Source organism: Harmonia axyridis, chromosome 3, assembly GCF_914767665.1.
Source record: "Harmonia axyridis chromosome 3, icHarAxyr1.1, whole genome shotgun sequence".
Classification (NCBI taxonomy): Eukaryota; Metazoa; Arthropoda; class Insecta; order Coleoptera; family Coccinellidae; genus Harmonia; species Harmonia axyridis.
Window position 1 is genome coordinate 793553 of NC_059503.1, and position 12693 is coordinate 806245.

At 38.6% G+C, this 12693-nt stretch overlaps 1 long non-coding RNA gene across 1 annotated transcript in view; it reads left to right on the plus strand.

The window, feature by feature from the left end:
- The first annotated feature begins 1262 nt into the window (after window positions 1–1262).
- The window catches only part of LOC123676586, a 157044-nt gene continuing 145613 nt past the window's right edge, over window positions 1263–12693 (plus strand). Inside the window, exon 1 of the long non-coding RNA XR_006746977.1 lies at window positions 1263–1533. This is a non-coding gene — a long non-coding RNA (uncharacterized LOC123676586). The remainder of the gene's footprint in view (window positions 1534–12693) is intronic.

Here is a 12693-nt window from a genome sequence, read left to right on the forward strand (position 1 = left end):
TCCTATAAAAAAGTCCTTCGTTTTCGAGATGAAAGGAGTTTTTTGTAGTCCTACTTTTATGTGATAATTATTCCAGTTTATTGAGTGTTTATTGAGCATCGTTACATATCGGGTAAATAGGTACCAAAAAAGGTAATTGATTCATTCATCAAAGCCTATTAACTGGATCTTTATAATAGTTTGGATTCTATTGAGGATTACTAGAGAAATTTTGGAAATTTTTTCTCAAAATCGGTAGCACACTCGAAAGAATCAACAAGTGTAATACCGAACCAAATGTTCTTTCTACATTTTTCTGAATTACCAGTGGTCCACCAGAAACAAGTTCTGGAGGAAAGAAGCGGTCACTGTTTCAGATGAAATATCACCCTGTAGATTTGCATTCAAAATTAGCATATCACACATATCAGAAACTTTAAATTGAAATATTCATGCCAAATTTAAGTTGAATATCGTCGGCTAAGAGTGTAAATCTGCTATGTCCATAATGAACAATTTCACAGGAGACCAAAAAAACCGTACAGTACAGTGTTATAATAATAATAATAAGAGAGTTTATTCATGAAAATACATTCAATAAACTCTATTGAATGTACAGTGTTATAATAATAATAATAATAATAAGAGAGTTTATTCATGAAAATACATTCAATAGAGTTTATTGAATAAACTCTCTTATTATTATTATTATAACACTGTACTGTACGGTTTTTTTGGTCTCCTGTGAAATTGTTCATTATGGACATAGCAGATTTACACTCTTAGCCGACGATATGGTGCTATGAGGAAAATATGAAACTTTCACAAAGCAATTGTATTTTTATTTTTATGAGATTTTTTCTTGAAATTATCCGAGGATTCTGTCATTTTCGTTGTTGCCTCCAATTCAGGAACATCCTCTATTACGCATTTTGAATTCTTTAACGAAGATATTCCTTGAAGTTTCAAGTCTGTAGGGAGACTTCCTTCGAGACTTTTCATAGGCGAACAGACAGAATCGATTCTAACCATGTATTTTCTAGCAGTGTGTCGACCCTAATCATTTGGGGACCATTCTTGGTTAATCAGAATAGAAATATTACAAACAGAATGTTGTTAACTTGGAACAAATATTGCGATTAGTTACAAAGAATTATTAATAAGAAACAGCATAATATTAAAGGATCTTATAGTCATGAATTCTTTTCTAGCATTCCAACTAATACAGAGGCGTTGAACGAAATTTTCATTCCAGTTGTACGAAAAGACTCATATCCAAACCGACAAAGAAGAAACTGCTTGAAAAACCTTCAAGTGACAATCCTTCTTCCAAAATCAGACAAACCCGTCAAATTAAAACCAAACAGTCTACGTCCAATTAAACTCGACCGCACCCACGTAAGATCCCTCATACCGAGAGGCTGCCGAGCAGAAAAAGACACACCACTGATACAAGAAGAGGGACCACATAAAGATGTAATCCAGTCACGTAGAAGAGATCATGGTCCAGACAGTGCAACGACAGAGTGGAGGAGAGCAGCGGCTATAAAAAAGGTACGCGGAATTTGCATCATGTGTTCTCATAATTTATTATCGCGTACTCTTCGCCAGACTTGAGAGGATGAGCGCTTCCGTCGATAAGTGGTGGGTGCAGAAAGGGAAGAGGCAAAGGGGGGAAGATATCGCGGGATCACGCTACTACGTGTGCTGGGAGATATTCGGAGGAGATGCTTTTTTTTATTTTTGCCTCTGTTCGTAATCTCCTCACTTCTTCGTTTAGGGAAGTTTTCCATCCTAACTAGAGTTAATTTGAAATTGGATGAGTAGGGAAGCAAACGCGGAGGTGACTTCGTTTTGAGTGTTTGGTTTTGTGGGGTTTCGATAGAATGGTTGTACATTTCAATTAAAAATTCCATGATATATAGTAAGTGCACAAAAAAATATTCAAAGACAACTGCGATCTTAAAATCATTCATAAAGAACCTATATATCAAAAAAAAAAAAAAAACAACGAGTTCTGAAGGTAAGCCAAGCGTTTGGCCATTTACATGGGCCATTTTTATGGTAAATCAATCTAAACCTAACAGTGTGAACTCCAAGAGAAACATAAACAGAAGAGTCACATCTATACATAAAAATCTTCTTGGTGTTAAAATTAAAAGATAGGTGATCACTATTACAAGTCAAAACAATCAATTTTTAATTAAGCAAGATAAAACGTTTTGGACAAGAGGTTTGGTCTTGCTTAATTTCAAGCTCAATATATCTGGTTGATAGTCATGTGAATGGCCGAAAGCTTGACGACATGTAATGAAGAGCTTAACATTAGATTCCAAAGAGACACTCTACCCGATTTATAATTCCTTCAATTCTAATAACGAAATCGTTATTTATTCAATTTTGCGGTATCTCCACTGGCCCCAACTTGAGATGATCAAGAGTAAAAAAAGGTAAAAATAAATAACATGCTGCCGGGTTGAATTTTTGACGTTTTTTCCGTACTGCATTGAAAATTTTCTTCCAAAAAATATTTTTTTTGTCTTGGATTTTTCTGAAACTCGAACAAATCGTTGGATGACAGCTGTTAAATAAAGAATTAGTAGACAGATATTTTCTAAAAAAAATTTCCTATGAGTTATGAAGATCGAAAGCCTAATTTTACCAAAAAAATTGGGTAATTTCAGACATACGGCATTTTTCACTCAAATGAGGTAGAATTCTTAATTTCACATAAAATACTTATGGACCCTCTATCTATTCACGTGCCAAGTTTTATGTGAGTAGCTGCAACACTTTCGGAGTAATACGCTGAGCGCTAAGGTCCGAATTCATGGCATTTTCTTCTATAGATCCTGTGGAACCTGAATGAGTAGTTGTCAAGATTTGGACGTGCAACGCAAGATTTTTCTTTAATTTGACATTACCATCCCTTCAATAACCATCAAATGCACGGTCTAGAAAAAACTACCGAGGTTTCTAACAGAATAGGGTAATTTTGATGAACTTCCAACGATTTGACCGACCGCATCCAGAAGTAATATTTCATTATCCAGTCTCAGCCTTACCTGAGGCCACAAGCCCTTGTAAATCAAGAAACGGGACTGGCAGCGACCGCATCCAGTTCATACGGCAAGCAATTAGTGGTCCAATGTTCAATAATTTCCAATATAGTCGCGTTTACTTTACAGCATCCTGTTTGTTTGCGCAGATGTAACGCCCAACGTAGGGTCGCACGCTGTGCATAATTGGAACATATTAACGCCATCCCATCAATATCAACATTCATATACCGATATATTGTCTTGGAACAACAGGGAAAGGTCATTATCGTTCCGAGCAAGAGAACATCGCTCACACGATGTTGCTGTTTGCGCCGTTCTGACACAGGTCTAAGGGGTGTTCGGGTCAAGGGGGAGGTCAGTCAGTTTGGCTGATTGGTTTAGTTAAGATCGTGATCTGTATTTCGAATTTTGGGACGAACTGGTCCATATTCCCGAACTCAGGCAAGGCCAGATAGTCTTTCAATATTTTGAACTGTTGAAAAAATTAGTGTACTGAACTGAAGTCAGGAACTTTTGAACCCTAATTCATTCATGTGCCAATTAAAACTCTTGGAGATCACGAAAGTGTATCTGGAATGAGGTTTTCATTCATTCATTTCAGATGTAAATATTAATTTATTATTTTATTTTTACTAATGAGGACGGTTTACATCTGCAATGTTGGTCTGAATTTGTAGGTGTTCTGAGAGAGGTGGTTGTTGTTTCACCGTTCTGTCGCGAAATGTAGAAGAAGGCGTATTGAGAAAAGGGTGACCACTCGAGGAACGGATCCAATACTTAATCCAATACTTGACTTGAAAATCATGTGAAAAATTACATACTTGAGCTTGACTTGACTTGATTTTAGATATTTATTGCTTGATTTGATATTTAGCTACTTGATATTACTTGAGCTTGATATGCACACGTCGCACGGCATATATTTCTGCAATCTCGTGCTCCGAGAGTCGGAAGCATTCGCCAGTGTGTCTTTTTTAACATTTCTATAAAATCTATTGGTCGATTTTGGTTGTTTCAGAAATATCTTTCCAAATTGGCCAGAATAGCCAAGGATTTTTATCAACGACAGCATTTTCAGCTCCTGTTGAAAGACAATATTCCAGAGCTGCGCTTACAGTTACAAAAACCCGCAATAGGTTAGGCGACAAATCTATAAGATGCCTGTCTTAGATCCTGGAAGGAAAATTACTAAATCAAACAAAGCGTGGAGGTTTCTCAATATTTAGAAACTGTAATTTCTTGTTATTTTTCATATTGTTATGATTTATAGTGATTTATATATATTATTATAGTGAATTTATCTTTGTAGCAAGTAGCTGGCCGCGAATCCCTAGCCCCTACAAACCAGCAGACTTGCACCCAGATGATGGTAAGTCTGGTAGAGCTTCTTCCACACCTCTTGGAAAAAAAAGTAAATATGTAGTCTTGCAAGAAGGACTATCTATGAATTATCTATGATATTGATTTCGCTACTAACATGCAGTTTTGTACAAAGCTAGAGTAGTTTTTTATATTAAAATGCAAAAGGCTATTCTTCCACGAATTCAAAATTCACACACGCGTTATAAAGTGGCGAGTTTTTGATTGAGTGTTAGAATGAGCTTTTGTAAGAGCATTATATATTATTTTCTCTAATTCAGTGAATTTTTAACGAAATTAATGTAATATAGTCGGTGTTTGATATTGCCAGAATTTGAAAATTAACCTGAAGCATAGAAATTGTAATAGCTGTAGCAAATCTCTTCTAATTTCATCAAAAATAGCACAGTGTCGCAAAAACTTCATCGCTCTAGCTCTATTCAACGTCAAATAATCCCTCAAAATAGTTTGGTGCACTCTGAACTGTATAGAAAATCGAAAATTATATACATTTGGAAAACATTTAAATTCTGAAACACTAAAAAACTGATAACAATGATCTTAAGGCAGATCAAAACTCACGAAAACAGAATTCTAGTTATTCTTCGGAGTTACAACCGCCCACTGAATCCTCATAACGCCCGAGCGTCCCAACTTCAATCCAACTCCTCTTGTTCCCATCAGTATCACCGAAACCAGCCGGAAAACCCGGAACCCCAACGTGTTGCACGACGTCAACAGACGCCCACCCGACCGACGTCGGAACGCCCAGCCGTCGCCCTATAATCGGAAGAGATCAAACGCTCCGATCGAAACCCCGCGCTCATGAAAAGTCCAAATATTTATGTGGAAAAGGCAGAAGTATCGGTCGATCCGGTCTAATTGAGAGTGGGAGATCTATCGGGATGTGTCTGGTTTCCGGTTTACCGCCCGTGTTTGCACTCGAAAAAGCGTATTAGAGCGGATTTTCAATCAGCGGATATTTGCACAGGCACGATTGGAACTGCCAACTTCTGATTCTGCACACTTTATCTCTCGCGACTGCTGCCGGTCTGGGAATCGACTCGGTTCCCGGATGCCGATTACTCGACGGATTCGGATGAAGAAGTGCGAGAAGCACGGGCTGATAGCAAGCTATCATATCGTTATGTTGACAGTGACGTCTCCGGGGGAAAAGGGTTAGAGTTGTTTGAGTTGTTAATATGTGTAACTTTGAGGATCAGCTCGAAATGGTGAATGGAATTTATTTTGACTCTCTTACATTTCGACATGTTGCAAATTCGTTTAAAGACTGCTGTGAAGGCTCAGAATATTCATAGTGGCAACGTCTCGCCTCAGCTTCAGTTGCACCGATACTTGAGTCAAGTACCAGGTGTCTATACACATCTATTAGTTTCACAATGAAGAAATATCTACTGTACAAGTGTTCTTCAATATCAAGTATCCATAGCTATCAACTACATCGAGTGTAGACCGGTTGGTTCCAACCTTGGATAGGGTTTCCTTCGAACTGTATGCTTCATTTCGAAGTGGATTCATGCTGGGTTTGTTCTTTGGCTTATGTTCGAAAAAGATGGTTCGGATTTTGCGAACAGACGTCAAAATATATCCTCACAAGATCAAAGTTGACAAGGAGTTGAGAATATGCTACACCTTTTCATTGGATTTCTCACAGGGCATTGCCACCTCAGGAAGCTCCTCAAGAGAAAAAGTCTCGCAGAAAACGACAAGTGCAGATTCTGTGGGTAGGGGATAGGTTCTGGATCACCTGGTGACGGAATGCTACGTAATCGCTTCCCAATGCAGAAATTGCTTCGGACAAGAGACTTGTAGAAATGAGGAAGTAACCTCCTTGAAGCCTTCCCAGATACTGAAGTTGATTAGAACTCTCTAACTGAAAGGCAATCTGTAGACTACGATGATAAATGGCGAGAACAGCTCTCTGATGGGAAGCGCAGTAGACCATAAAGGTCTTGGTGCAAATAAACCACTATTGAATCTGAATCTAAATCTAAAAGCATATAAGAAATGCATTCTTTCGATACAATATGCTGGTTAATATCTACATCAAAGAAGGATAAAGAACTTTAAAGTTTCTCGGAAAACATTTTTTTTCCTTCGAAATTCTTAGCAGCACATCTCGTAAGGAAACGTCAACTTCAATTTCCATTCGAAAACTTCCGTCCCCAGATTGAGCCCCTCCCTTACCACCCCATCCAGTCCATCCAACGATGACGCGACCGTCACTGTCACCATGAAACAAAAAACACGACCACCATAAATAAGCTCATCATCTGCGGAAACGTAAAAGGCGCGTCCGAAGAGGCGTCTGCGACATCTAAAGCCCGTTTTACCGCGGAATTTCGTAGGTCCATAAAGACGGCCATAACAATCAAACGTGATCCGAAAATAACAGTTGTAAAAATATTCCCGGACTTTCCGTTGACAAATGGATATCGTTACCCTAAAACAACATCTTTATTGAGCTACAGTTTCATGCAGCGCCGGTTAAATAATCGGAGATTTTCACGAGGAGCCAGAAACAACACACTCGAGGAGATCCTGGGAACGCAGGGTCGGATTTTGGGTCGAGAGGGGAGCTGCGGAAGCTGTCTGGAGCAGTCCGGGAAAGTTTAATTAATTCCTCATTGGTGCTGCTTGAAATTAGGAAGTATCTTGAACATCCGAGGACTCGGCAAGGATTCCTTATTCGGATTGTGATGTTGTAGCGGAACTTTGGTCAATGAGAGTTCATTTAGCAAGAGACAGTTGTTCTTATCATTCTCTGCGAATAGTTTAACTACTTCGCTAAATTTCCTGTCTGGATTCTGTGACTCCAGCTCCTGTATCCGGTGGGTTGAAGAATTTAGAGAATAACGTATAAATGGCTACTTCAACAGCAATTACAAAAAAGTTCTGGAAATTGTATTCAAAGTAAACAATATTTACCAAATTACGATACAAAAATAGGATTCGATTCTTATGAGATAATTTTCGAATTACAACAAACGCCCAAAGGCTAATTGATTTCACTTCAGTATTTTCTCAATTTTCTTTCATACTGGGGATAAACTTAATTAGATTGGATACTTTCTTGAAACACCATCACATTAACATAGTTCCACCAACAACAATCGTACATACTGGATCTCCTCTGAAACTGAAATTGGCGAAGACAAGTCAGCAAACAAGTTCCAACGTTTCTCAAGTAAATCTAGAAAGCCTCCACTGTCTTGGAGACATCGCTCAGCAAAAACCTGGGTGATTTATGTTGCGACGCTTTTATTATCTCGAGCTCAAAAGCTATTTAGATTTCAGTAGTTCATTAAGAACTATGTAGTGTGACCAAGTACTTATTCCATCTTCTTCTCCTGATGGGATTCTGTGTTCACGGGAAACACCAATCGCTTCAAGAGGAAAATATGGAGAAGATGACGCAGATGTTGTTTTTTCTATGGTTTACGCTTCCAGAAACTCAGTATTGCTTTTAGTTTTTTCGGGTTGGGTTTTCTAGTTGGGAGAATTTATGTCCGAGATATTTTTAGCGGTCGTTCCTCGAACAGGGATAAGGTTTAGCTCACTGATTATTAATTCCTGGTCAAATTAAAGAATGTTTGTCCGTCTGTCTTGAAATTACCAGGATATGGTAATGTTGATGGCAGAATCCCATCTCAATACTTCTCCTGGTAGAAATCCTTTCGCTTGATCGTATTTAATACAGGATGTTCTACGAGCTCTATGACAAAATTTGCTGCACTCATTCTGTACGGTTTTTTCCTGTGAACATAGGTCTGATTCTGTCAAAATTTATCATAGAGCTTGTAGAACACCCTGTATATTTGTCGCCTACAGTGCAAAATTTCGTGTTGATAGCGTCATTACAATTATAGGAAATTTAGGCACATTATTAAAGATGAAAAAACCTCTTAGTAACAAGATCCTGCAGTCGGAATTTTGTGTGTCTTCAAGGTCGAAATAGGCGCAGAATCTGCTGACCACACCTGTTTTTCTCCAATTTTTTGAGCTGTGTATCCGATAATTCTCAAGCACCATCCACAAATCACTTGGTCCTCAAGTTCTTCCTCTTCGTTGGTGGCCTGGCGGCATCTAATATTAACTATCTCTAGTCGTTTATACTCAAAACAAGAAATATCGATTCCACTTTCGGGGTTATTAGTATTCAAATGACAAATAGTCGGAGATTATCGTTGAACAAAGATAGAATCTCATTTTTCTGGACGTTCGAAACGGGGATTAGGAGAAACGCTTGATTTATTTCTAAATTTTCGGTAGTTGTATGCAAATATCCAGCCGGTCATTAAAGGAGGTGTTATAATCGAGAAAACAGATTTTATCACGAGATAATCTCGTGAGCAAACGTGGTCCCGTTTGATATACGACACCTAGAGACACATGGGGCACAGCTTTCTGGCGCATTTTCAGGTGCAAGTGGAGGAGGAAAAAAGATTAGTTTTTGGACCACCGTGCCGACTCGGATACTCCAGATTTTATGGTAATAAACGACGCACTTCGACGTGCCTTACGTTGGCAATAAGACCAACAGATGGCCTTCAGATAACCAGGTTCGAACACGTGTTGGACTATCAGTTTTGTCACCTTCTCATATTCTAAGATAACACCTTGAAACTTTAGGGTTGCCACATTTATTCAGGAACCATATGTCACACCAAATTGAACGACATTATGTAATTCAATTTTAGATATACGCTGAATTTATCTAAATATAGGGTGTTTTTTTTCAAGGTATATAACTTTAAAATGGCATTACTGTTCAAAATGGCGACCGATTCAACAGCTGTCAAGTGATTTATTCTCAGTTTGGTTTGGCAATTCATCATGAATAGACTCACGCCTGAACAACGCTTGCAAATAGTGCAATTTTATTTCGAAAACAATGGTTCTGTGCGGAATACGTATCGCGCACTACGTCCATTAGCGATGAAGCGCACTTCTGGTTGAATGGCTACGTCAACAAACAAAACTGCCGCATTTGGAGTGAAGCTAATTCTCAAGTGTATGTCGAAACACCGTTACATCCAGAAAAACTGACTGTTTGGTGCGCTTTATGGACTGGTGGAATCATTGGTCCGTACTTCTTCAAAAACGATGATGGCCAGAACGTTACAGTCAATGGTGATCGGTATAGAGCCATGATTACTAACTTTTTCATTCCTGAATTGAACAACCATGATGTCCAGGAGCTGTGGTTCCAACAAGACGGCGCAACATGTCACACAGCTCGTGCCACAATCGATTTATTGAAAGACACGTTTGGTGACGGCCTAATTTCACGTTTTGTACCTGTGAATTGGCCTTCAAAAACTTGTGATTAGCACCGCTCGACTACTTTCTGTGGGGCTATGTAAAGTCATTGGTCTATATCTATCATATAATTCGTCTATATCTGGTCTATATCTATCATATAATTCGAATTATCGAGCAGGTGCAGACGTCTTCTCTGTGTTTGATATTTAACGAGAGTTGTTTCATAGATCGATTGTTTTTTTTTTCGGCAGAATTTTTGAAAATTGGGGCTATTACAGTCAACCGCAGGAGTTTGCCATATCGTTGCAATTTACCAGCTAGTTTTCCGGGAAAAATCGTGAGAAAATCTATAGAAACTGAAAACAATAACAACGGAACGGAGTACATCTGTGATGAGATAAGGAGTGAATCAGTTTCATTAAGGTATTCCACACACTGCAGCGTTTGTATCGAATACGTTTATCGGTATAAAAGGTATAGCATTCTTCTGAAAAATGAACGAATTGGAGGCAAAAGTTCAGAAAATCCATGATGACATCCTGAGTAACCGAAGGGAAATTAGAAATTGTATCGAGGCAAGTGAAGCTCGAATTCTGCTGAAATTTGAAGAGATGAGAAAGCGGTTACTGTTGTTGGAAAGAGAGAACTGTGAACTCAGAGAGGAAGTTGAGGGCCTTAAGAGAAAGCAAAATAAGAAGAATATTTTGATTTTTGGGCTGAATAAAAAGGAGGATGAAATAACACCACAAAGCGTGTGTGATGACCTGAGTGTGTTGATTGGTGTTCAGTTAAAGGAAAGTGATATCGGAGACGTATACCCACTGGGAAGGGCAGTAGGTTGTCCAATAAAGGTTGAGCTCAATTCATATCCCAAAAAAAGGGAAGTCCTAAACAATTGCCATAAGCTGCGCGGAAAAAAAATTGCAATAGCGCACGACCTGACTGCTGTCCAAAGAAGGGAAAATAATATACTGAGAAAACATCTTTTGAGGATCAAGCAGGAAGGAAATCACACAAAGTGCGTCATTAGGGGAAACAAACTTTTAGTGGGTGGAACTCTGTATGGAATTGAAGAACTCGAGGTAGAAGAAACCCCTAAAGACAAGCCAAACAGTGCACCCTCAACCCCGTTACCAGCGTATAGGCTGTCAAGGGCAGATCCAGTGTTGTCTGATCAGCAAGAGGACAGTGGAACCCCAAATATTTCACCAGTAAATATTAAGATCGATCGAGCAGAAAAGCCGGCACAGTTGGATATTATCAGAAAGCCGAGAACCCGATCAGACCACAAGAACTAGAATATAGGGGTGAGAACTAGTTATTTCATTGATTTTTGTTTTTTTGTTTTTCTGATTGGTTCGTAGGAAGCAGAGCTAAGGTTTTTTTTTTTTTTTGTCACTTTTTGGGAATATTTTTGTTGTTTTTTGGGGAAAAATTGGCAAAGATCAAGTTTTAAATGCTGGAATTGGTGAGAGACTGCAATTATGAACCGGTAAACACGATCGAGTTGTGCAACATAATGGAGTTGAATAAGATCATGAATGAAAAGCGGATGAATCAAGACTTTCTGAAAGTATTTCACCAAAATATACGAAGCATTGCTAAAAATTTTGATGAAATCATGATATTCCTAGATCAACTGGACACCCAGTTTGATGTGATTGTGCTAACAGAAACATTCCAGGGAATGGATTACCGTGAAAGGTTTAGCATACAGGGATATCGAATGTTGTATAATGAAGGTGATTTCAATAGGAATGACGGGGTAATCGTTTATTTGAAGGAGGACATTTATTGCAAACACGCCCTAGTCCAGATTGCCGAGAGTCGGGCCGTACAGGCAGAAATCAAGTTTGGGAATAAATCAACTATGGTGACGGCGCTATATAGATCTCCATCATCGAGAGAAGATGAATTTGTTGTACATCTTGAACATTACTTGAAACAAGTAAACAATATTAGTTCCGATTATCACGTTATTATTGGCGATATGAATATAGATACTAATAAGGAAAATGAACTGGTTTCGTGTTATCTGAACACAATGAGCGAGCATGGCTATTTCTCTATGGTCAACGAAAATACTAGAGAACAGGGCGAGTCAAGATCATGCATCGACCATATATTTTTGAGAATGAAAAATTTACACAGACATGATGAATGTTTTTCTGGAGTCTTCGATACGAGCATAACTGATCATAAGAGTACTATGTTGGGAATTCCTTGTAAAAATACTGAAGAGAGGACACATCGGGGTGGCACTAGAACTTGCATAAAATATGAATCGGTGAGAGAGAGCCTCAGAATGCATGATTGGTCATTTTACTATAGTTTAGATACTGCTGATAAACAGGCCTACTATCTGACTGAGACACTCAGTCGTGTGATCGCACAGAGCACGATAACTATGAAAATTCGGAAGAGCGAGAATAAAAGGAAGAAATGGATAACAGCAGGACTGGTTAAATCGATAAGTAAGAAAAACGCACTACATAGGGAGTACAAAGAAGATCCACAGAACAACTGGAAGAAACAAAGATACCTGGATTATAGATCGCTCATAAATAAACTAATAAAAATTGCCAAGCGGGACTTCTATCAAGATGAAATAAAGAATAGTCGAAACAGCTCGAAACAACTATGGGAAACTGTAAAGGGTATGAACACGCCGGAGAGGAGATTGCCTATGAAGGATGTTTTGTGTGAAGATGGTACAAGAATAAAGGATGATATACTCAAAGCTGACTTGTTCAATAGGTTCTTTGCGAATATTGGCCGACAGTATGCAGAGAAAATAAAAAAACCACCAACTGAAATTCCAGAAAAAATTCGCAGCGGGAACTCATTTTTTTTGACACCGGTGGATGACGAGGAAATAATCATTATAATAAATTCCCTGAAGAGTAAGAAATCCGTAGGCATAGATGGTATACAAGCAGAAGACCTGAAAGAAGTAGCACGGGAGATTGCTCCGCTGTTGACATTCTTGGTGAATGGTATATTTCAA